Below are 26,892 nucleotides of genomic sequence, written 5' to 3'. Positions count from 1 at the left end.
AGAAGTGCTGCTTTTTGCAGATCTCTAGGGAGGCTTTTCTCCCTCAGACTGTGGCAAAAGCCAAGGAAGAGTTTAATCAGGTCCACAAATACAACATCATACAACTGCTTCCCAGATGCAAACAGTTAAACATGGGCTCCAGTCCCTGTCAGGTAAATGCAATTTTGTCTCCTGCAAACAGCTCTCAACGTGCTGGGTCAGATCACAAATTCCTGAAGGAGGGAAAAACCTCTCCCAGCTAAGAAACACACATACCCTTCAATGCCCTGGTGGGGAAGGGGGGGGGGGAGGCAAAAAAAAAAAGAGAGGGGGGAGGACAGAAAGAAATTAGGTTACTTAAGCTAGCTACACAGTGTGCTGTTGTTTACAGCAGGTGAGAGGTTTTGACTGTGACCCAACAAACAGAGCAGAGACAATCAATGCCAGACACAGTTGCCTTAAAAAAAACAAAAAGGCACGTCAAGGAAAGAACAGGGATCACCTTTCAGGAACACAGAGCCAGCATCAAAATACACAGAGTAAAAAAAGCTGAATAAATAAGACAACACATTTCTATTTAGTCGGCTCCTGGAAGCAAGCTATTGAACCACACAGAATTCTTCTACCTACCAAACTGTTCAACAGAGCTTACATTGTAAGGGCAAAGCTTACCTAAACATCCAATGACCTTATTGGAACAAAGAGACAATAAATCAGTGAGCAGGTATTAACTGGTTTATAAATATCCAAAGATTATAATGAAGGTGACCACAAATGACTTTTTAAAAAGACTGGGCACAAAGTAAATTTATTATTATTACTTTAAATCAGCTGCTCTTTCAGATTTGTGGGTGCATGACCTCAAACTCCTAGCTATTTCTGCACAAAATGATTCCTGCTTGAGGATAACTTCCATGTAGGAAACTACATGCCTCCCCAATAGGAAACGACCTCATCCCTGCAGCTACACATTTACCATAGGAAGCCTTTAGAGGTTCAGACTTTGGGGGTTGGAAGGAGGAAAAATATAAATGTTCCATCATTAGACTGATGTTTACTTAGTTACAAAGTTTATGCATTGCTCACGCACATCTGGTGCTTTCAGGTGAAGTCCATGGGCTATGTTTATCCTCACTTCCTCTTCCCACTGAATGCAGAAGTTATTTGAATATACTCTTCCTGTGGCTCTCCATCAGGGCTTTTTCAAGGAGAGTACAGAACTCCCTATAATATATGGTTGCCAATTCCCAGCTGGGGGGGTCAGGAGATCCCCTGGTTTGGAGGCCCTCCCCTAGGGTGTCGAATGTCTGCTGAGCTCCCCATTATACCTCATACAGACAGGTCCCCATAAAGTTTACTGGAGAATCAATTTGTGAGTATCTGGGGTTCAAAGGGGCTGGGGGTTTTTAGGCAGAGGCACCAAATGTTCGTCATAGCATCTGGTGCCTCTCCTCAAAACACCCTCCAAGTTACAAAAAGATTGAACCAGAGTGTCCAGTGCTGTGAGCCCCAAAATAAGGTGCCCCATCCTCCATTATTTCCAATGGGAGGCAATTAAAAAGAGTGCAGTCCCTTTAAATGTGATAGCCAGAACTCCCTTTGGAATTCAATCATGCTTGTCACAGTCTTGCTCCTGGCTCCACCCCCAAAGTCCCCAGATATTTTCTAAGTCAGACCTGGCAACTGTACTGTAGCAGCCTCAGTTCAAGCATACATCTACACACGGTGAAAAAACGCATCGGACCAAGGCTTGCTCCCAGCCTATCTCACATACAGACAGGGGTGAAATAACCTCTGCCCAACAACCTTTTAGGACAAAAGATATAATAGACATTGAGTTGAATTATCAAAAGGTCTGGTAAACACACGTAAAGTGCAAAAGACGCCTGCAGGGACACAACAGTAAAAACATACTTCCTTTAGAAGTATAGAATATTGCCTGTATTGCACCATTCCAGGGACACAGGAAACAAACAACAAACTTGACACAGACACACATGTTGAAGGCTGTAAGTCAGAGAAGGGGTCATTGCCACATGTGGCAGAAAATATGGGCTGGCATGATTCCTTTCATCACTGTGTGAAGACAAGTGAATAACCCTAAAGTGAATAACCCTAAAGCCTAAAATGATTTATTTTAAAAGTGATTTAGTGCCAAACATTTTCAAGCAGAGGCCATTTTGCAGTCTCTTTCAGAACAGTCCTTGGCTATTTATAATCTAATTAACATAACACCTGCTTGTTGGACTTCCTGCTTCTTTGTTCCAAAAGCTCCCAAAGAGTACTCAAAGATACTCTTACCACCATTAGCCACCCCTGTCCCCAGAGTAGGTAGTGGGAGGAGAACTGAGAAACAGAACTTTAATTTAAAAGAAACATGCCGCACCCCCCTGCCCTGCAAAAGGACACTAAAGAAACATATACATACCTCGGAGTCGATGTTCCAACTGGTGCAGCTCTTTGACTGTGTGGCAATATGTACACAGTTTATGATTCAAGATTTATCAGAGAAGGTGTGGTTTGGAATGACACAAATCTCCCCCCCCCCCCGAATCACACCCCCACATACAAGCGCTCCATGACGCTGCAAGCTAGTAGAAACCAGGAACTTGCAAGCTGCAAAGAACAGGACAATTTGTTGTGTGGCATCCCTTGAAAACAGCTTCCCCTATACACCTTTCTTACCCCCACAGCTCTTCTGTTTTGTTAAGCATTTTTTTTTTAAGCTCAGGTTTGCAAGAATCTTTCCTCCTCTGAACCTGAACGCCTGACTGCTTTGGTAGTTTACAGATGTAGCTACTGCTGGATGCACTACTGCAGTTTTTTTCCTCCTGGGGTGCTTGGAAGATGCAGTTCTGGAATAGATTATAACTATTTCTATCCTCCTGGACAGAAACAGCTGGGATGAGTGTTCTTTTCAAAGGGAATATCCCCCTATCTTCCTTTACTCAACAGAAGGGCTCATGGAATAGCTGTTTCTTTTCTTCCCAGTATGGGGGCAAATCAAAGTGAAACAGCAGCCTTGGCTGCAAGAACCTCAGCCAACACATTTAGAGATTAAACTCTTGCTGAGAAAAATCCCACAATTTATGGACCTTGGTGAATTAACTTACTATTACTTTGGCCCTTTTGACTATGAGATACAATGGAACATATTACATACATGCCTAGCAGTGGTAGTCGCACCACAGAGAAGATTTTACTCTTTTAAATGTTGTAAGGTTTTGTTTGATTTTAATGCTGCCGTTTCTCCCCAAGTCGTTCATATGTACTAGTCAATGCTTCAGGAAGGATATTTATTTATTTAGATCAGGGGTCACTAACATGGTGCCTGCTATGACACCCATTAACAGCTGCTGCCCACCTAGTGTTTTTAGAAAGTGGGCAGGGACAAGTGGGGCTTGTGAACAGCAAGGCTCCTGACTGACAACTGAAGATATGGTTGGCTGTACAGATTTTTTAAAATGTTGGTTTGGCAGCAGCTACCAAAAGGATCATCATTGTGTGAGTGAAAGTAAGCTGCAGTAGCCATTTTGTGCCTGATTCCACCTTCTGTGGCAGCCATTTTGTTCCATGCTATGTCAGAATTCCAAAGGTGCCCACAGGCTCAAAAAATGTTGGGGGCTCCTTCTTTAGATATTTATACCACTTTTCTCTCCAATGGGGGCACAAAAATGGATCAAACTTTCTGTAGTATCAGAAAAGTGAGATTAATTTTTTAAAAAACACTACGTTAAAAAAACCATATCCAGAAATGCTAGGATGTGAACAAAGCATTGTGCCTCACCTTTTGTTTTGTGTGGAACTGCTCTCACCTGTCTTAAATCCACAGGATGGACAACATACTATACATAACCATGCTGTGAATTTCATATGAAGAGTGCAGGGTATGAACATTTTAAAATAAATGCATACAGGTTATGCATAAACTCCATTTAGAGAGCAAAGAGTTTGGGGAAAGTGATCTGAACATCCTATTCAGTAAAAATTAGGTGACACAGCTGTGCTCTCAGAAGAAGCTCCTGTACCAGTCTGGTGTTTTGTGCGCATAGATAAAATAAAGATTTCTTTTCTTACATTTGAGTCATATTCTGTCATACACATGGCCAATGGCTGGGGCTGATGGGAATTGTAGGCAAAAAACATCTGGAGAGCCACTGTTCCTCACCCCTGCACTAGGTGATGCCCTTAACATCTTAGTCCATGTATAAAGCAATTATTTCAGCAACCAAGAACCAAGAGTTCTCAATGTCTAAAAGACTGCAAAGCCAGCCAACTGTTTTTAAAAAAACAAAGAACCAATGTAAATTAAAACCTTCAGCCAGAAAGGACGAGATCTACAGGGTGTAGGGAACAGCCAGGTTAACAAACAAGCTTGGTGAGAGTACAACAAAAGTAGATTCTTGAGCAACATATGGTGAGGGAACACTGAAAGGTATACAGACACATTGCTCTGTGCCCCACATTGCAAGGCATATGCTGTAGGGCACACGAAACAGCACTCTTACCAGCACCCAGTGGGTCTGGTTAATACCCAGACTGAACAACTCCTGATAACTGTATGAAAACTGCCGATTAAAACTGATTGCTGGAAGTGCCACATCCATGCACAGAGAACATGACCCATGAAACAGTTAAGCAGCAGATGGTACAAGTTTATGCATTAACTTCCTCCACTCCACATCCTGTCTCTTCCTGACTTTACAAAAACACTCTGCAGCAGAGAAACAGGAAGTTTAAAGAGCAGGGCAGCATAGGAAATAGTGCGATCATTCACAGCTACTCCAATCAGAAGGGCTGGCGACAAAATTATGTTTTAGCATGACCAATGATCAGTGTCGTAAAGGAGAGCGTTCAGACAGAAAAGAAGAAGAAAATCTGTGTAACAGAGGGATCTCATCTGCATAGCTCCAAGCAATTAGTGCTGACAGGATCAGATTAATAGAGTGTCAACATTGAGCCTGAACACACAGTACCATAGGAAAAAATACTCCTTGTTGCTGGGATCCCTACTGCCCCTGCAAATACCATTCTTCTTGAGACATTCCCATACTTACCACTGTAAAACACTGATATTGGCACAGAACCAGCTCACAGTCGTAGTGCTTAAACTGCACCTCCTCCACTCACATGCACACTAGGCCTATGAGAATCAAAAGTGCTAAATAAAGTGGCATAACTGATGCCTAAAACTAAAGCAGTCAAGATATTCTGTTTCTCTTGTGTTCCTATTCTTAAGAAACAAAGAAGCTCCTTAATGAACTGTCCATACATTCCAATGAAGACCAAGAAATCAACTTCAAGCACTTTGGAAATGTTCCTCAAGAAGCACCTGCAGGCTCCTAGTCTTCAAACAAGATGTTGCTCAACTGGCACGTACTGATACCATGAGCACCCATATGGAACTGAGCTATCTCCAGATGTCTTCCAGGTGATGCTAAGGCTTGGGCAACAGATTTAAACTGCATTTCTTATGCCACTACAGGAGTGCTTTGTAAAGTATGAAGCAGAACCTTTCACTACACTTTTTTTTTTTTAAAAAATGACACATCTGAAGAATTATGCAATGTGTGCCCCAGGGGGAGAAGAGGGCTATCTTATGAGGCACTAGGAAACAACATGTAATCTGAAGCAGCAGGAGGTGCCAGTGTAATCTCCACGAACGAGCCCCAGTTATACAGAACACATTCCTTCTCTATCTTTTCTGCCAGACACACCCTGTCCTATCAGACAGGGGAAGAGTTCATTCATACCAAGGAATTTGCCGAAAGCATTCCAGCAGGTCCCCAGCATGTTGGCACTCGGCAGCCTCGAAGTGAGGACTCCTTAGGCATAAAGGAGCTGGGAGGGAAAGGGCACTTTTCATACCTTCCTCAAATTTCTCCAGGAAAAATGTTGACATCAAACAAAGATGACGAATGCCACTGCTATTCACTTACAGCACAGGTGATGATTCCAACTTGTTACAGATTTTAAAAGTTATGTGTTTCTTCTTCTAAGCCACCGCAACATGTATAAACTGATTTCATGACAGTTGACATTGAGTGGCTCCTCAATGGAACAGGCTTCCTTGGAGGTGGTAGGCTCTCCTTTGAAGGTTTTTAAGCAGAGGCTAGATTTATTTATTTATTTATTTGGGATTTATATCCCGCCCTTCCCATGAATGGCTCAGGGCGGCTGGCCGACAGCAATGCTAATTGTGTGAAATTAGGCAAATAATGACACAGAGGGATGAGTCAGTGCTCAGCTCTCAGTTTGGTGTAGTGGTTTGGAGAGCCAGTTTGGTGCAGTGGTTAAGTGTGCGGAGTCTTATCTGGGAGAACTGGGTTTGATTCCCCACTCCTCCACTTACAGCTGCTGGAATGGCCTTGGGTTAGCCATAGCTATCACAGGAGTTGTCCTTGAAAGGGCAGCTGCTGTGAGAGCCCTCTCAGCCCCACCCATCTCACAGGGTGTCTGTTGTGGGGGGAGAAGATATAGGGGATTGAATCAGAGACTCAGAGTGGTTTACAGAGAGAAGGGTGGGGTATAAATCTGCAGTCTTCTTCTTCAGTGCCCTTTCTTACATGCCCACAAGGAAGACGATCAGCACTTTGGGGTCAGGAAGGAAGACTGCCAGGGATATGGGAGGCTTTTTGCCTTTCTCTGGACAGGGGTCATTGAGAGAATGTAAGGGAGGTAACTGTGAATTTCCTACATTGTACATGAGGTTGCACTAGGTAACCCTGGATGTCCCCTTCAGATCTATGTTTCTATGATTCAAATGACTCTGTGCAAAACTTAATGGTGGCATTTTGTGTATTTATATAAACTGGAAGGTTGAGAAAGAGATGTTCAGGGAGCTCTTTCTCTTAAGCTGCCTTACCATTGCATACGTTCGAATGAGTGTGCAAGTGACAAGAGAGAATGTGAAAAAGAAAGTGAAGTCTCTAGTTTAAAAAAAAAACAACCACAGGTGTGCAGCTGTTCGAAGTCTGTCATCTGAGTCAGTCACCATCTGGCAAAATGGGTCCCATTCTCCTTCTTCTCTCTAGCACAGGTAATGCGGTGTCAAGACTGGGGACTGTGTATAAAAAGTTATGTCTTCCTCTTTAACAGCTTCTCCTCTTCAAGTTACAAACTTTGCTCAAATTTTAATCACCATCTGGTTGTTCCTTTTTCACACCTTTACTAACAGCCCTTATCTTTGTGTTTCATGCACATTTTATTAACAGTCCTTTAACCCACGTGAAGGTGCCTTATACAGACTCAGAACCTTGGTCTATCAAGGCCTGTTCTGTCTAATCTGACTTGGCAGGAGCTCTCTGGAGTCACAAACAGAGATTTTTCACATCACCTATTACCTGGTCCTTTCAGATGGGATGCCAGAGATTGAACCTGGGACCTTTGGCATGTCGACTACACCGCTGAGCTACAGCCCATCCCCAGCAACAAGAGGTTCTTATGCAAAGCACATATGTTCCTTCCTTTGGGCTATGCATGTTCAGCCAGAATTAGACAGTCTTCGGTAGACACATTCAGTAGAACACTATTAAAAGAGTCCAATTATCTTTATGCAGACACCTACCTCAAGGGTTTGTGCGTGCTATTGCGTTTCAGCTCCTGCCCCTCAGCAGAAACCTCCTATGCATCCTTGGAATGTCCTTGCTAAAAGGACAATATAAGCTAAACCAAGCAGTGTAGCAGAGCCCAGCAGACTCAGCCAGCAGAAACAAGAAACTGTTTGCCCTCCCTACCCACCCAAATGCACTTGTAACATAAAACCATTGTCCATTCTCCCAAAAGTGCATGAAAGTCCCCTCCACACACACACACACACATCAGTCAAGTTCATTATATTCCTCCTGACATTTCTTCCCACATCTTACAGAAAACTGTAAGGAGGAGTTTCTGGCTGAGTGCAGGCCTAGCTGTCAACTAAGTTCAAACCAAAATACTTCAGTTAATGGGCTAGCAAGAGTTGTGTACACATTAGCTAAGGATGGTATATGATGGTGGTGGTGGTGGGAGAAACTGATATTAATCCAAACAAGGAAAAGACCAAATCACAGGTTTGGAGGCCACATGTATGGTTTTAATCATGGTCCACTTGTAATCTGTTGGCAAATGACTTTGCAGAATTGCTTCACTGCCATGGAACATGGAAGAAGGAACAAACACTTCACACTTCCCATTTGGCAACCTCACATCTAAAAGCAAAAAAATGCAAGCTCCCAGTACATGCTGAAAAAGTGACTTTAGAATCACTTGGATGACTAATTCATTGCAGTGTCCTTAGAATGAATACAACAGCAGAGAAGCTCAGACAGAAGTTGCTGTTTTTGCAAGAAGACTGTCACTCCACCAACTCACTCCCATCCCCTTCAACTCAGAGCAAACTGGGCCTCTCCAGCTCAGACAACTCAGTCCCTCGTTTAAAAAAGAAACAATCCCAGCCAGTAACCCAATCCCTGGCAGGACAGTTTTACATAGTGAGCAACTGCTGAGGAATGGGAAACGTGGGGTATATTTATCCCTTTAAGCACACGTTCAGAAAAGACACTGGCTGCCGTTCTGTGAGCACTGCCCCAATGAAGAACTGCTGGATCCTCTTTTACCTGAAAGGCGTGTGTTTGCCCAGGGATCATGACTCATATTGGATTGTGAACTGGGTCCCCAGGACAGACTGAAAATAGAGAAGGTAAGACATCCAAACATAGTTTGGAGCTGCAATCCCATATGGTAAAGCGGCAGCAGGAACCTCCATATATAATGGCCAGTTGCAAATGTTTTATTTCTTTGTCATGTTCTCACAAAAGAGAGGAGAGCCAGGAAATAGGTTCTAGGGACAGGGAGAAACAATATGTTGGAGATTCACTGATTCCCCTAACCTAGAAACTGGCTTCCTGAAGAACAATTCACATGGATGAAGAAAACACATTTTAGAAGTAATGCTGTGCTGCTGATTAACTGTGACTGAGGATAGAAGGGTATTTCTAGCGATAGGTGAAAAGTTGCTTTTTGCTAAAGACAGACAGGGCAGTACAGTAGCTAAAGTGTCATACTAGGATCTAGGAGACCCAGGTCTGAATACCCACTCTGCTATGGAAGCTTACTGGGTAACCATGGGCCAGTCAGATACTCTCAAGCCTAACCTACTTTACAATGTTATTGTAAAGATAAAATGAAAGGAGAACAATGAAAGCTGCTTTGGGGTCCGACTCCCACTGGGAAGAAAGGCAGAGCATAAATGAAGTAAATAATACTAAGGTGCAAAGCAACATAATGGGTGAATCTTCCTTCTGCTCTGCCTGTGTTTTGGATTAAACCATGGTCAAGGAAAACATTCCCAGTGACTTCTGGTATTTGGCGACCAAGAAGCAAGCCAAGCTGATTTTCCAGGAAGGGGATGTGTACAAAAGAAAGGAAACACAGCAACAGAGTTTGCAGTGCCGGATTAAACCCTGTGGAGGCCTCTAGGCAGTCAAAATCTTGGGGGGGGGGGGGGCCCTCGCAAATTATCTCGGAGTGCTTGCTCCATTGCCTACAGCCCCCGCTGCAGCCTGCAGGCACCTTCTCAAAAGCCCCTTTGACAAAGCTACAGGGGAGAAGCAGAGAGAAGCAAACTCGGCAATGACACAAGCAGCAGCAACTCCAGGCAAGTTGGGCAAAGAGCAGCTTAGTTGCTGGCTGTGTGTGCAGGCTGGGAGGGCTGCAAGCAGGGGGGAAACCAGGAAGAAAAATCAGTCCAGGGCCCCTGAAGGCATGGGGGCCCATAGGCCAGTGCCTACTTGGCCTAATTGTTAATCCAGCCCTGACCTTTAAATGGCAGCCTGTATATTCCACAGTTGCTGAAAGCTGTGCTCCAAGTGAAGTTCCTACATATTCATACATGCATACGAGTTAATACATGTGCAATTATCAACATACGGTAATAGTTTGTGAAACTTTTCCTTAACTTGCTCATCTTTCCTTAACTATGCCCACTTGCACGGTCACCCATTCCTTCTGCATAAACTTGGGGAAAGTGCTGTTTGCGACCCATTTCTTCTCTCACCATTTCCACCCCAAAACGACAAGATTCACTCCACTGAACACCAGCCCATTTCCTCTGCATGCACTGCCTTGTTCAGCAGGACCAGATCTACATGTTTTTTGAGAGGGGGCAAAATTAAAAAATGATGCCCCCTTATGGGCTATTCTATCTTATGGTCCCACAGAATACAATGGACTCCATACCCAATTTGGTGTCCCCCCTCCGTTGATGCCTGGGGCAAGCACCCCCCTCTGCCCGCCCCTAGGTCCGGCCCTGTTGTTCAGCTCACTCAATAAGAAAAAAAAATCCTAATCACTGAAAACAATTTTACCAAGCAGAGAACAGGGCACAAAGTGCACATCAAGGGAACCTCTCTATTCACTGTCCAAGTTCAGGACATTCTACAATTCTCCTGAAGGGGTAGGAAATGTTGAATGTGGACAATTAAGACAGGGTTTGAAAATAAAGGGAATGAACATAAAACAGCCAATATTATAATACTGGCTGTGGTGCAGCTTATTTGGAATACAATGCGTAGTTCTGGTCACCATTTCTTAAAAAGAATATTGCAGATTTGGAAGAAGTACAAAGAAGAGCAATCAAGACAGTTAAGAGGTTGGAGCACTTTTCCTGTGTCTGGGACTTTTTAGTTTTTAAAAAAGAAGGTTGGGGGAGGGAGACACGACCAAGGTTTATAAAATTATGTAAGTTCTGGAGGAGTGGATAGGGGGAGCTTTCCCCCCATAATATTACAACTCAGGGGCATCCAATGAAGTTATTGGGAAATAGGTTCAGGACAGGAAAAAGGGAATAATTCTTTATTCAATGAGTAATTAAATTGCAGAATTCATAGCAAAGGAGGCAGTGATGCCCACAGGCATAGATAACTTTTAAAAGGGTTAGATAGATTCCTGGAGGAATCCATCAGCAGCTACTGGCCATGGTGGCTGAAGGGAGCCTTCATCTTCAGAGGCACCATACCTCTGAATACCAGTGCTGGCAGCCAGCAGCAGGAGAGGGCATTGGCCTCTGTGCCCTATTTATTTGGCCATTTAATTGGTCACTGTTTGAAACAAGATGTGGGTCTAGATGGACCACTAGTCTGACCCAGCAGGGCTCTTCTTATGTTCTTATGCCCAAAGACGCAGCAGCCCACCCTATATCTAGCTCTCTCCACTGCCTGATCTACTTTTCTCTGGAAACATTACAAAACCATGCTGTGTTTAAATGAGAAAAGGCAAAGTTGCACAAAAACCAAAAAATGTGCAATGGCCCTATAAGAGAAAGAAGTAGTATGCTGAAGTCTCACTAAACAAGAGGGGCATAAAGTCGCCGAGGAAAGCAGCAACAGATCAAGTGAGGAGAAGCCAAACACGAGTGGTACAAAATAACAGAAGGGGCAACACATGCACAAACATATTTTTATCAAAAATGTTACTAAACTAAGAATGGAGGAAATGAAAACTAGAAATAAGATGGAGTCAGCTCACCAAGGAGACAGGCTGACTGTGAGATAAATGTTCCTTATAAAGCAGTGAGCTGAATTTTAAGAGCCTACAGACAGGAAGATTGTACCTGAAAAGCCAGCAGTCAAGCAAGATGTTGTTTTCCCAGGCAAACAAGCCAACAGGATGGCCTGGATCTCTCAGAATCAGTGAAATTGCATCCCATATTGGGAGCTTCCAGGTAACAAGTGCCTTACCCCCTTCAAGGGAAGAGACATTCACCTTACACTTCTTGTGGCAAGATTCGCAGATGGACTGTGCTGTTCCTACTCTAAGAGGAAAGTCTGGAGTAAAACCATCTGCCCTTGCCAAGGACATCCTTGCAATTATGGAGGCTGTTCAATGTCATCAGGAGGAACCTGGAGCACACATTCCCCATATTCAAAACAAATGCACCAATACATAACTTGGCTCATATATGTGATAACAGGTATATCAGCAGCCCTGTACTTAGAAATCATTGGGGGAGGGACAATCAGCTAAACAAGCTTTTAAGAAACTTTATATATCTAAAAAAATTAAATTAATTTATAACTTGTTTTTCTATCAGGTTGACTCCCAAAGTAGCATAAAATGAAAGATCTATCTCCTTCTTTTAATTAAAACCAACCGATGAGATGCAGTTGTGTTTTTTTTTGGGGGGGGGGGGGGTCTTGCACAGTAGAAGCGGCTTGAAAAGCACAAAAGTAGGCTTGAAACTCAACATCAAAAAAACTAAGATCATGGCATCCGGCCCCATCACACCGTGGCAAATAGAAGGGAAAGATATGGATAGGGTGACGATAATGTCTGAAGGCCAGCCAGGGACACGTTGGGGGGGGGGGGAGGTAGGGGTGCGCGCGGAGCGCGTGCGCTGCCGGAAACAGGAAGTGATGTCACTTCCGGTGACGTCATGCCACCACAGGAAACAGGAAGTGACATCACTTCCTGTGACATCATTTCCCCGCGTCACCTGCCGGAAATGGGAAGTGACATCACTTCCTGTGACATCATTTCCCCCAAATGACATCATTTCCCCCAAATGCCACTGCCGGAAACAGGAAGTGACTTCACAGCACTTCCTGTGACATCCCCAAAAATCCCCCAAATATCACCGCCGGAAACAATTTTGTTCTCAAATCCTGTATATACTTCATCAGTATATGGGATAAGGCACTTTCTCAACTGTGCTGCATAATGCAGCCTATTTATTTTGTCCTGTTTGCTCTGTTGGCTCTATCTGCGCCACCTTCATCACTTTCGGGGTGTGGATCCCCCAGTGGGGTGGTCTCCCGACTCCCTCCGCCGGCTGTTTCTGATAGCCCTGCGCCCCCTCTTTCATTTGATATGTGTCCCGTGCGGGTGCCACCCTCCCGCCGGGAGATGCCGCAAAATGAGCCCCCTTGAGGCTTATGGCGGCAGGGCTCGGGAGAAGCGAGCTAGACTGCTGTTCTTTTGAGGGGTTATAGAGTGTTTCGAGCCCGTCCCTGTGGCATCGGTCCCATCGTTGTGGGGCCCAGGGGGCCGGCGCAGCGGCACGCCGAAGCAGCCTGTCACTAATAACACAGGTCGAGATGCAGGACAGGAACCCGGAAGTGACCGACAGGCTGCTTCAGCGTGCCGCTGCGCCGCTGCTTCAGCGTGCCGCTGCGCTGCGCCTTCTGGGACCAGCGCCGGGTGCTCCGCGGCGTCCCCGCGGCCTCCGCTGGTCCCTGGAGGCCCTCCAGAGACTCTGGAGGGCCTCCAGGGACCAGCGGAGGCCGCGGGGACGCCTTCGCTGGTCGGCGCTGGTCCCGGAAGGCCTTCCAGAGGCTCTGGAAGGCCTTCCGGGACCAGCGCCGGGTGCTCCGCAGCCTCTCCGCGGCCTCCGCTGGTCGCTGGAGGCCCTCCAGAGTCTCTGGAGGGCTTCCAGCGACCAGCGGAGGCCACGGAGAGGCCTCCACCACCGCCGCCGGGGCCCGCGCTGGCGGGGAAGGCGGCGAGTGAGGGAGGGAGCGTCCCTGCGCAGGCGCAGGGACGCTCCCTCCCTCACTCCCCGCCTTCCCCGCTGGCGCCCGCGGCCCACCGCCTCCGGGGCTGGCTAAACCGGGACCTTTAATGGTCCCGGTATAGGCAGCCCGGGAGGCGGGATTGGGTGGCCAGAACCGGGACATTCCCGGGCCGGTCTGGCCACCCTAGATATGGAAGTAGTGACAGACTTCACATTTCTGGGATCCAAGATCACTGCAGATGGTGACTGTAGCCATGAAATTAAAAGTCGTTTGCTCCTTGAGAGGACAGCTATGGCAAACCTGGGCAGTATAATAAAAAGTAGAGACAACACCCTGCCAACAAAAGTCCATATAGCCAAAGTGATGGTATTCCCAGTAGTAATGAATGGCTGTGAGAGCTGGACCATAAGGAAGGCCGAGCGCAGAAGAATAAATGCTTTTGAGATGTGGTGCTGGAGAAGAATCTAGAGAGTCCCTTGGACTTCAAGAAGATCAAATCAGTCAGTCCTAAGGGAAATCAACCCAGTCTGTTCCCTGGAAGGTCAGATGCTGAAGCTGAAGCTCAAATACTTTGGCCACCAAATGAGAAGGGAGCACCAAATGAGAAGGGAGGGATGGTGGCTCAGTGGCAGAGCATCTGCTTGGGAAGCAGAAGGTCCCAGGTTCAATCCCCGGCACCTCCAAAAAGGGGTCCAGGCAAATAGGTGTGAAACCTCAGTTTGAGACCCTGGAGAGACACTGCCAGTCTGAGAAGACAATACTGACTTTGATGGATCAAGGGTCTGATTCAGTATAAGGTAGCTTCATATGTTCATATGTTCACTCACTGGATAAGATCCTGATGCTGGGAAAGACAGAAAGCAGAAAAAGAAGGGGATGGCAAAAGATGAGATGGCATTACTGATGTAACAAACACGAATTTGAGCAGACTTCGGAGGATGGTAGAAGACAGGAGGGCCTGGAGTGACTTTGTCCATGTGGTCACAAAGAGTCAGACTCAACTGTGCGACTGAGCAACAAAGAAGCAGCGTCCTCAGACCCTGCATCATCTCAGTGGCACTGGCAAGAACAGTGAGAAGTAGCAGCAACTATCAGTAAGTAGCTGGAGAGGACTGTGAGGGAATCATCCCAGAAATTAGACCTCAATGTTCTCCCCGACCATCCAGCTTCCAGTAACTTCTAACTATGATTTTTTTTTTTGCTAAATATAAATGAACATTTCAAGCACTGCGTTCTGTCCTCGCTAAGAAATGGCATACACCTGTTGTTTCATTGGCCTTCACTGTTTATTAAAAGATGTATACCCTGACATCCCACAAACTTTGGAGTAACGTACCCTTCACTTTTTATTAAAAGATTTATCCCCTGTCATTGCACATACTTTGGCGTAGCAAACAATTCAACAAAACAAGGTCAGTTTTGCACAGCAAAGTATAACAACCTTGAAAAACAAACATTAACATACTGGGCATGTTTGCCTACAGAATAAAGGCCTAAAACAAGCAATTGAAGCTTCAAGCTAAACTTCAGCGCAAACTTGTTTCAAACAGAACAGCTTTGCAGGCCTTCTGAACTACTTATAAAAGCCAAATCCAAAGGATGGGAATGAAAATGGAAAAAGAACAGCAAACAGCAATGCCATAATTGGAGCTGCCATTGCAAGAAGGAACTGCAACGCTAAACAAAGATGGTGCACAGGTTCATATAAGGAGACGTATGTGGGTTCCATGCCATGAAAGGCATTGTAGTAAAACTCTAGTTCCTTTAACTAAGTCTGGAAGCACACTGGTAGTCAATGCAGCTATTTTAGTATTAGCATTTATAAGTAGAGTAACCAGTCTCAGGCAAAAGACTGACCACTGCATCTATATATCTAATTCTAAACATGGCCCCAGAACATGGATCAAAAAATCTGCACAGTGGGGCCATGTACAAACAGGGACTGGGATTTTTCTACAGACCTCTGGGAAACCCTCTGGGGTTGCCTAGCAACTAAGGCTTGGGAGCCTGGGCCCAGTCAACCCAGGCTGGATAGAAGAATGAGGGAAAGTACCAGCAGCAGTGTTGGGAGACAAAGCAGGGAGGGGGAAGAAAAGGCTGGGAAGCAAGAGAGTGAAAACCAGAATGGGGGTTAAAGTGGAGAAGAAATGGCTGGGAAGAGAATGTGGAGGGCTAATTTGCTAGGGGATAGGATTTCATTCTTCCACAAGTCTCACGGGTCTCCAGCTTGTTCTGTATAAAACAAAACCTCTGAAGATTCTTCAAGAGCAGCCTTGTGTAGAACACATTAGAATAATCTAGTCTAGAGGATACAGGAGTGTGAATCAGTGTGGCCAAATCAGCTGAGTCCAGAAGATAAGACAGTCGGCAGACAAAATGAAGATATAGAAGCCATACTTAAGCAACTAGTTCAAACTGCTTTTTCACTCATTGCGCTATGTTCATCCAAAGGCTTGGCTAATGAAAAATATATCAGCATGAAATGGGCTGGTTACTGAGGAATAAAGTGAACAATAATATTTTAAATATGAATGATAATGAACAGAAAGTCATATGACCTGTGCAGAGGTTCTAAAGGGTTTTTTTTTTAAATGTCTAAAGGAGGCTTGCTGTGTTTGAGTGGCTTGACTTTAAAAGTTTAAAGACTTCAATATATTTTCCCACTGTGGAAAGGCCAACACTGGGTAGGTAGCACTGTTGGTCAGGCTCTCCAGTTCATTTCTCAAGACAAGGAACTGCATTGTGGGATACAGCTAAGAGAACCTGCGTACTAATGCAGCAAACATGGCTTCTTGCCCAAAGTGGTAAAATTTAAATATAGACTACTGTGGTCCAACCATATCCAAACTGAAAGGATGCAGATCATTGGTTTTCATCCATCCTTGCAAAAAGAACCAAGAAATACAATTTCAGATTTATAATGGCAAAGTCCCATTCTTCAATGTGATACCCCTAGAAGAAGATTCACCACAATAAAATATTATAAAACAGTTATACCCTGCCAATGCAACTCACAACTATGCATGTGACTATCCCTTTGAATGGAAAACCTATCTGAACTTATTGCAGAAGGATGCAGAAACTTCCCGAGGGCTGTGTGAATGCTTGGATGAAAGGGGTGGTGGTGGTGGGAAGGCTATGGATAGAATGCAGTGATTTCCAAATTCTAGGCTCAAGCCCTGGGATTTAGCCACAAACCCATCATCTGTCTTTGAGCAAAATCATTCCCTCTAAGGTCCAAACAAGATGTGACTGCACTATGGCTGACATGAGGATACAACCAATTTTTAAGTAAAAACCTCTATGAGGGTCAAATCCTGACTGGGTCCACTGGGTGGTGTGCTTTTTGCCCCTTCTTCCCACATCTTTTCATGTGATAAGGCACAAAGGAGACAAGAGTGCCTCATCTATTTTTAAATTATTTTAAAATGCCTCTGGCATTCCCACAGTGGCCACAAGGTTGCTGGTACATCAAGTTTGGCCAAAAGAGTCAGCATTCATGAGATTCTCTGAACAGGAAATCTACCTAAAAACAGCTTCCCTGAGGCTATCACACTACACCATGCATAATACCTAGATTGGCTTACCATATGCATCATAAACAAAAGTCTACATACCCTCCCTGGAATTCTTGGCAGACAATGGCTATTATGCATCATGGGTTTGTTATAGATGCCACATGGAACATGAGCCAGAGAGTAGCTGTTTCCTGTGGCCTCCTTGTGGTACACATAACATAAAGTACCAAACCTTAGCCTCTTCTTCTCCATGTATTACTTAGGCCATGGCTATTACTATGTTAGGCACCTTTGCAGAAATTATAACACATAGCCACACCACAAAGCCTAATACCACACAACAGATGAGGAGAAGGGATCAGGGCAGAGGGAGAATGCACCACATGTTAGATCAGGGAAAAGAAGGGGGATTGTGACAGAAAAATAAACAGTTCAGTTTTTAATAAATTCTTCAATGCAGGAAGAAAAAAAGTTGGGTCAATAGAAGAAGAGCATTTGAGGTATACAGAGCAAAAAGGTTAAATGAACAAAGCCATGAAATAGGACACAAGAAAAATATCAGTATGTGGACAGTAAAAAAGAGGAGTGTAAAGAGAAAGCAAGGACTAGGGCATTGGGATATTTAATATAACCCAGTAAGGAAAAGGAAATCAATGCAAATAAGATAACTAAACTAAGAGGGGAGAAATCAGCAAGTAGAACAATTCAGGAGAGACATCCGGGGAAGCTGAAGTATTATAGTTCTAAAAGTAAGCCTCATTTTCTCATTTGTAAAAGGGGAACCATGACCTCACAGGGAGATAAAGAGCTTATATAAAAAGACTATCTGTTGCAAAGAGTACAGTAAAAAAGTAAAGGAAGTCCCCTGTGCAAGAACCAGTCGTTTCCGACTCTGAGGTGATGTCACATCACTACACTTTCACTGCAGACTTTTTTACGGGGTGGTTTGCCATTGCCTTCCCCAATCATCTACACTTTCCCCCCAGCAAGCGTACAGTAGTAATAGGTAAACTGTCTCTAGGATTCCCAAAGGAAATGATAAATGTCATATATGAACAGATAGTGCAAAGACAATTTCCAAAGTTTTGTTGGAACTAGTTTAAGTCAACAAGCATCTTGAGCAACATCAACCACTCCTGGGCTTGCGCAAGTAGCAACTGCAGACATGCCAGAGAGTTTTAAAAAAGCATTTCTGTCCCACCCTTCCATGCTAATGCCGTTCCCCAGGGCAGGTTACAATAAGTTTAAAACAATATAAATATCCAAGAACTAAAACAACAACCAGCTTTTTTGGGGGGAAAGCTAAAAATGATAACAGAGTTGAAAGGTAATAACAATCATCACAAAGGCCAGTGAAAACACAATTAGCTAATACCATACTATTTATTAAAACATTAATATCCCACCTTTCCTAATGGTTCAAGGAAGCTTACAGTAATAGTTGAAAAATCCCCTGCTAAAAATCCCCTGGTAAAATAACAAGCCCCAAATCCCCTGTTAAAAGATGCCTGATATTCAAATCCCCTCAAAAACTCTGGCAAACAGGTCTCCAAAGGGGGGGGGGGGCTAGCCTTTTTAGGAAGCCCATTCCACCAGGCCAGAGCCTTGATGGAAGAGCCTGGGCTCTAAGTGGTAGGATAGCCAACAAATGGATATTATAACTTGGATATTAACAGAATATTCATAAATGTGACCAGGCTCGTGTTATCTCCATGCAAGAAGTGTCACAGTTAGTATAACTAGCAGAAGTTGGCAAAAAGTTTCCAAGGTTGACTTAAGGAAATATTACACTCCTTAAGTTAGCTGTCAGAACTCTTTCCCAAGATGACTGGCACAATAAATTTGATGATGGAATGAACTTGACAAGAAGATAACCAGCAGGATATAAAGCAGGGGTGTCAAACATGCAGTCCAGGGGCTGAATCAGGCCCCCGGAGGGCTCCTATCAGGCCCCTGAGCAACTGGCTGTCATCTGGTTCCTCCTCCCTGTATCTTCCTTCCTTCTGCATCACAGCTTGCTTTGCAAGGCTTGCTCAATTGCACAGGAGCTACAGAACAAATCCTCTATTTTCTCCATTGACTGAGGCTCCTCCCCTGGGGAAGGAAGGAAAGAGCCAGAGCTTCCTTTGCCCAGTTCTCTGTATCCCAGATTCCCGTGGGAGAAATACAAAGAAAGCACCTTCAAGACCAACTAACATTTTGAGCATGTTTTTAAAAATATATTTGTTTTTGTGTCCTTTATAAAGTTTATATCTCTGCTAAAAAAAAAAGGTAGTCCCCCATGTAAGCACAAGTCGTTTTTGACTCTGGGACCTAATCTTAAATAGGTACACACATAACGCAACCTGACATGGCTCGGCCCAACCCAACATGGCCCAGTCCAACAAGGTCTCATTTATGTCAGATCCGCTCCTCATAACAAATGAGTTTGACATCCCTGATATAAAGGGTCAGAGACACTACAAATGTCTGAAAATGTGCAACTGCTCTAAGGTCAACCAGTGAATTTCCATGGCAGAGTGGAGAGTCACACCTCAGTTTCCCAGATCCTAGTACAACACTCTAACCATCATGCCATGCCGTCAGAGGCACATAAACAGATTTTCTGCACCATAAGCAGTGAATAGTTCCAAAAAGGGGATGGAACTGGAGGTAGCTGGAGAACCGAATTCCTCCTGGCTAAGAACTCTCATTAGTTCACCTTGAGTCCTCCCCACAGTCCTACTATCACAATCTGATTTCGGGGAAAAGGGGTTCAGAAAGATCTGCCGCTAATGCTAATAATGGTTCCATGTACACAAGTTTAAGATGTCCTCTCCCATTCCGCTTTACACCAATAATGATGCATTTCTATTCTCAGTCTCATTAACAGAAACATGTTGCAACATGCACATGACTCCATAAGAAGATTTTCATCTATTTAAATGCTGAACAGATAGCTGGCATTGTGTGTGTTGAGTGGAAGATATTCAAACCTAGAAGGGGGAACTCCTCGTGAGCTCATCTCTGCTATGGCATTCTAGAGATCTACTATTCTTTACAGTGCAGTCCAGTGCAGAGTTATTCCAGTCTAAGTCTACTGAAACCAGTTATTGGATGGAAGGGCTGTATACAGGAATCGCACTTTTAGCTTACAGCTGTGGCCAATGCAAAAAAACAGAGCGAGAAAGAGATTTTAAGAGCAGATGCCTTTGTTTTTAAATTTATTTGGACAATTTCTATCCTGTTATCTTCAGCAGGAAAAGATGAGGTAGCTGACAGGATTTTTAAAAAATATATATAATCATATCTTTTAAAAAACAATTACGGAAATTAAACAGATATCAACATTTTTATTTAATTACTTTAGCTGTAGTCCACCTTTTTTACCGAGGTGCCAGAAAGATTCCAAGATTGGAGGGGGGGGATGCAGTACAAACAGTACCATCCATTTGCAAGACCTGAACAAAGCTTTAAAGACAGGACATTTTGGAAATCATTAATTCATAAGATCAACATGAGTCGGAAGCAACTTGTTTGTACTTTACACACACACAAACAGTGTAATAAACTACAACCCTATGCCGTTTATGACAGTACCTCCTTGCCAATTCCAGTCACCATAAATCTATCCCCCCTCTTTATTTAAAACTGGGTAAACAGGTGCATTTTAGCTAGAAGTGGACTTAGCAGCCTTTCTGACAGGTGTTTCATAACAGAGGTAAATGGCGGAAGACATCAAGCAAGGCCATATCCACAGATAATTCCCACTACAAATGAACACCAATAATCAACCACAGGAAACCAGGCAAGTGGTTAAGAATTGTCTCCAGGAAATAAAGTGAGGGGGGGGGAGGAAACAGCTCTCTCCTTTCAGCTCACAAATGTTTGCTTTATCTTCTGCAAATTAAGAGGAAATATAATGGGGGGGGGGTTAAATTAAGTATTTAAATAGGCTTACAAACCTAGCCAAGGATGGAGCGAGGTGGTACAGCTGTCCAAAGGGGGGGAGGGGGGAATCACTCCCCATTCAAAAGAAAGCATAATTCTCATGAGGTGTCTTTCCATCAACATTTTAAAACCAAAAATGAGGGCTTCAACCAACACATTTATAGGGTTGGTGGATATGGTTGTCACATCCAGGTTGGGAAAGTCCTAGAGATTTGGGGATAGAGCCTGCATAGAACATAGACCTCAGTGGGGTGCACAGCTATAGAGCCCATCCTCTAAGCACCCACTTTCTCTAGGCCAGGGGACCGGGTCTTTGTTGTCTGGAGAAGAGCTGTAATTCCAGGGGATTCCCAGGTCCCACCTGGAAGCTGGCATCCCCACCACACAATGAACACTTGATAGGGAGCAACTACCCAAATACACAAAGTCAAAAACAGAACTGCAGCTTCATCAGCAGTGGAACTTGGAAACAAGAGCTCAATAAGTCATAGATCACATCATATCCTGTAAAAACAACAGTGGAACAGGCATTCTCTGTATGATGTTTTTTAGCCACTTTAATAGCAGGTAAGGAAGTAACCCCAGAGTTACAACAGTACCAAAGAAACCTGCTCCATGATCTTTGAACCAGTGTTTGAGGCTTAAAGATGGGACATGTTGAACTTCGTCAGTGGCCAAAGAGTATATCACCCCACAAGCAAAGAATAATAATAATTTTGTTTTTTAAAAGAATAAAGTAATGAAATGACCTGACTAACAAATAAGCCTGGGGATCTGAGTTCCAAATAAAGCTCAGTCAGAGCTCACAGTCTTAACACGGTTAAGAATTAGGGATAGATAAAGTCACAGAAAGCATCCATCATTTTCCGGGACTAATTTAACTAAAATTAGCTCACAGTCTTAACACGGTTAAGAATTAGGGATAGATAAAGTCACAGAAAGCATCCATCATTAAAAACAAATGAAATGCTTATCTACTGGTACTGTATTTATTCAAAAGCAAGAGAAATCTCTCAGAAGCTAAGCAGGGCTGACTCGGGCAAGTACTTGGATGGGAGACCTCCTTAGAATACCAGAAGTCAGAAGGCAGGGGCAGGCTTTATTCAGTCACCTCTCTGAATATCCTCCAGGCTCCCAGTAGGGGTCAGTCACAAGAGGTTGTCACACACACACAGGTGCACACACACACAATAACTAAAGCGGGGGGGGGGGCAGAGAGAAAGCAAAACAAACCTGAATGTAAGACTACACCTTTTAAAATGTTATACATAAATTATTATTGGACATAACTAACTTGTTTCTAAATGTAAGATACCCTCTCCCTTTTGATGGCATACGGGGGTAGGGGGAGAGCCTAGTCTTGCATTTGAATAAACACTTGTTTTTTATAAGTGGTCTTTTCCAACAGATGAAATGAAACACTCAGGGAACAGAAAAAGAAAGCCTCACTTGAAAAGTGCAACTAACCATAAACTTAAAAAGAGAGACCAATTTATTAACCACAGGAATCACTGGGCAATGGAACAAATTACAAAGAGAAACACTGGCAGCTTTTTGTTTAAAAAAAAACAGTGTTGACAAAAATGTGAATGGAATCAACTGGTTATAAATGGTTACTTTTTCTAAAGGATGACCTTACGATATTAAAAAGTGCTGAAGCAATGTTAAAGGATCTGTGACCAGTGTTCCCTCTAAGCTGAGTTACCATGAGCTAGCTCACAGGTTTTTAGCCTCCAGCTCACACATTTGTCTTAGCTCAGGAAGGATGGCCCCAGAGCAAACTAATTTATGCAGTTGCTCACAACTTTAAAGCTAGTAGCTCACAAAGTAGAATTTTTGCTCACAAGACTCCACAGCTTAGAGAGAGCATTGTCTGTGACCTATTAACAGCAATCCTTCTGAACCACTATGAAAGGAGAGTCAACAGCCTTCAACAGAGGGAAGCCTGATTCACTAATATAATCCAAGTCTCAGCAAACTAACAGGATATGGAGGAAATCACACACATTCTTCCAGAACGCTGTTAAGAGAGAGCTCTGATCACCATTATCAGCAATACTGCCATGCAAAATTCAAAAGTATATACAAGATAAGAACGGTGACCATTAATAGCAAGATGTAATCAGTGATTTTTAAAAAAAAAAATCTACTTAGTTAGGTAAAGCAGTTTAATACCCATAATGATTAGGGCAAGCTGGTGTGTGTGTTTAAGCCCCAATGTTAAACCTACTGATAACTACAAACTCAGCAGTTTCATCCTGGAGTCTCTCCTTGAAAGTCTTTTGCCATATCATAACTTTTGGGTCAGTAACAGTGACCTTGTAGATAATGTTGCCTCTATTTATTGTCAGATTTGCATCCATTCATTCTTTTGTGCTGAGACCTACTCGTTTGTCCTGTGTAGACAACAGAGAGCCTTGCTGTGCCAGATCACTAGACACATCATGTCTATGGCCTTTTAACTCCAAGGTTCACGTCCTCTGCATTTGTATATCTCTCTGAAGACCATCTGATGAAATGACGTCTTCCTTCACACAGATCTTATGCTGGACCCCTTTAAAGTGCTACAGGACCCCTTTAAGGGGAAGAGGAATTTTAGTGCAATAGATACCTGTTTCACTGGAATTCGCTACCACCTTTACAGCTTTTTTCCATAAAGAGCAAAAACCTAAACTTCAAACTTGTGCTTCTCGGCATAAAGTAACCAGGGCAGAAGTTACTTCTACATTCTGTTCTGGGTCACTGGTATAATAGGACACCCATAATTTTGTTTGTTTTATGATCAAATAAGTCCACATTCCACATCAAGGCAACTGGGGCTTTGATCAGACATAATTTAGCAGAGAGGCCACAGAGAAGGTGCATCATACTGGTTTAGATGTAGTTTTTTTTTCTCCAGGATCAATCTCAGGGGAAACCTGTTCTTTCTATTTACAGCAGAACCCATCCATGAGGCATTCAAACTGGCTGACCCCCTACAATGTCAAACTGTAATACACCTGTACTTTCAAAACAGTTTTTCTTCTGTAAAAGAAGTGATCGTGTTTTAAATAAAAGATCCAAAGGGCACCAAACGCAAACTGAAATGCATGAACTTTTAGGCAGCACTTTGGTTTTAAAAGGTGGACAAGCCTTTTAAATTCTGTAATCCAAATAATTACGCAATAAAATATATGCAATTGTGCTCTCATTTTGCTTTAATTTAATGCCTGTTAAAAAAAATATTCTGGTAATGGACGGAGAAACATGGGTGTGTATGGGAAGTAGGAATGTGTGAACAGAAAAATGACAACTATTACAAATGAGGAAACTGCAACCATGCAACAGAAGAGAAAGACTCTGACCTGAACAACAAACCCTTTTCCAAACAATGTCTGAGCATTATCAAGTTTCCCCACAACCATCAGTGCTAAATAGTTGCTGGGTTTTTTAAAAATGGAAATGGAACGTCTCAAGATTCTGCATTACAACACAATCCCAGTACAGAATCACAGAAAACAAAACAGCCCTCTTGAATACAGAAATATCTCCTTTCCCGACTACTGCATGGCCCTTGTCACAGTGTACTCTTTTCCCCACTATGTGTCCAAGTTTAATACTTGGAAAGAAAATGAGAACCTATTCAGATCCAACATCTAAAGAAGAAGAAAAAAACATAGCTGTTACTGCCAAGCAAGCACTGGACTATGCTACATTCCATTTGATTAAAACAATTACCAGAAAGGCAGCCAAGAATTACATAAAACTTCCTCTCTGCACCACCCCAGCCCCTTCCCTCCACCCACACGTACTTCATATACTTTTCCAGCACTGCTTATATCATGCACAAGGCTTGCCTGCAGGCCACTTCTGAAAGGAAGCAACACAAGCCCTTTAAGGGTCACTCACAGAACAGAAGCAAAGCAAAGCAAAGCAAGAGCTTAAAATGCCAGCATATCTTGCTGACCAAGCATTCTGCAACACACTGAACATGGAAGCCACCTCTGAAGACAGTTCCAAAAAGTCAGCTGATGCTGAATCTGCCCATCCCCCATGAGCCTGCGGCTTCATCCTATGAAGACCTCCAGAGCCTTAAACTCTGTCTTAAATCATACCAACTACAAATAAATGGGACTGAAGGAAGCAGTTCATTTTATCAAGGTTATCTACCCTGGTTTATCCACCCCCTTCTACTTCTGGTTCACTGAATAAGCACTGAGTCTGGGGAAGTTGCCATTCAAACTGGCTGACCCCCTACAATGCCATAAGGCAGTGGTCTGCAGTCTTTCTGAGCTTGCGGGTACCTTTGGAATGTTTACCCTGGATGGTGAGTGCAACCACAAAATGACTGACAGGGGAGGTACAAAATGGCTGCCAAGCTAACCCTCAGTAACACAGTAAGATTCTAGTGCTGTGATGGTAGCTGCAGCCAAAGCAACATTAAAAAAGAAAACTGCACAGCCAATCAGACACCTTGCTTGGCAAAAGCCCCACCTCCCCCCCCCCCCCACAGTTTCTAAAACCCTTATTGGGTGCCAAAACAGGTGTCCATGGATACTAGAGTGCCCATGGGCATCACACTGAGGACCCCTGCCATAAAGTGTTATTTCTAGAGTGAGAGTGTCACACTGGTTAGAATGTTAGACTTGGAGCTGGGAAACCCAGATTTGAATCCACATTCTTTCATGGAAACCTGCTGGGAGACCTTAGGCCAGTCACACTTTTTCAGCCTAACCTACCACAGGGTTATTTGTGAGGATAAAACAGAGAATAGGAGAATGTTGTGGGTCCTCACTGGGGAGAGCTGAAGTATAAATGTAAAGTAAATAACATAAAAATATATCCACAGATTCCCAACTCTTACTTCTGTCCTGCTCCCAAGAGCCCATCACAGCAAAGAATGGGGATAGAGTTTGGCTGCTGGTATACTTACAACCCCACTGCTCAGTAGCTATTACGGCAAAAATTTATTTTAAAAAAAGAATTCAAACCCTTCCTGACTATCCTGCTGCCCAAGTAACATTTTCCCCATTTATTTCTTCCCACACTAGAATAATTTAATGGCTGAATGTGTTTTACTGTGTTAAGTCTGCTGGCAACAGCGCCTGACTGCCTGTTGCCCCCCAACTAGCCCCTGAGGAAAGTTTGATCTAACATTTTTGAAACCAGGCTTAATTATTTCATACTAAAAAGAGACCATTACATAATACACTACAATGTTATTCAAAACAACTGTCAGTATGATCTGGAGACTCCAGCAAAAAGCTGCAGATTTAACGCTATCAGATCTGGCCCCAATAGGGACTGGCTAGCTGGCTCATTACAGAAAGCAATTCTTCCTCCATCCAGCTTTATGTCCACCACTTGGCTTACAAAGTCCATTCATGAGAAGTGGAGGGGCCCACAACCACTATGTTCTGCAATGTAACTTAATCCTATGCCCCTGAGAATCAAGTTTTCTGTTCCCCCAACCAGTACCCTTTCTGTTGTCTGTAGCTTTCCGTGTGTGTGTGTGTGTGTGTGTGTGCATATCTGCCAACTAAATGTAACACTGGCCACATCTGACTATGTGGGTTCTGTCTCACAAAAATTTGCATGTAAAGTGCCATCCAGTCACAACCAACTTATTCAGAGGGGGTTGCCATCGCCTCTGCATAGCAGCCCTGGAATTCCTTGGTAGTTTCCCATCCAAGGCCACAAAAGCTTATGCCACAATAAAATTTGTTAAAGTTCCACAAGCTGAAGCAGAGTGACACTGTAAGTATGATCTTTGATGCTCTGGTTTTGTAAACTTGTTTACACTGCATCTAGGGCTGGAGCCCGTATCACCTCACCCTAACTATACTACTGGGACATGCCCTTAAATAAAGGGACAGCATAGAGCCGCCAAAGAGGACATCCAACTCTCAATTTAAACTGATCAGATTTCAGAGCAAAATACTGCCCTCACTACAACTTGGTGAATCAGATTTTCTCAGTTTACAACAGAAGCAAAA

At 43.6% G+C, this 26,892-nt stretch overlaps 1 protein-coding gene across 1 annotated transcript in view; it reads right to left on the bottom strand.

The window, feature by feature from the left end:
* The window catches only part of PXN (paxillin), a 72,198-nt gene that overhangs the window by 34,357 nt on the left and 10,949 nt on the right, over positions 1 to 26,892 (bottom strand). The gene's annotated exons all lie outside the window — the stretch shown is intronic.

This window comes from Heteronotia binoei, chromosome 11, assembly GCF_032191835.1.
Source record: "Heteronotia binoei isolate CCM8104 ecotype False Entrance Well chromosome 11, APGP_CSIRO_Hbin_v1, whole genome shotgun sequence".
NCBI classification, from domain to species: Eukaryota; Metazoa; Chordata; class Lepidosauria; order Squamata; family Gekkonidae; genus Heteronotia; species Heteronotia binoei.
This window is presented reverse-complemented; position numbering and strand designations above follow the sequence as displayed.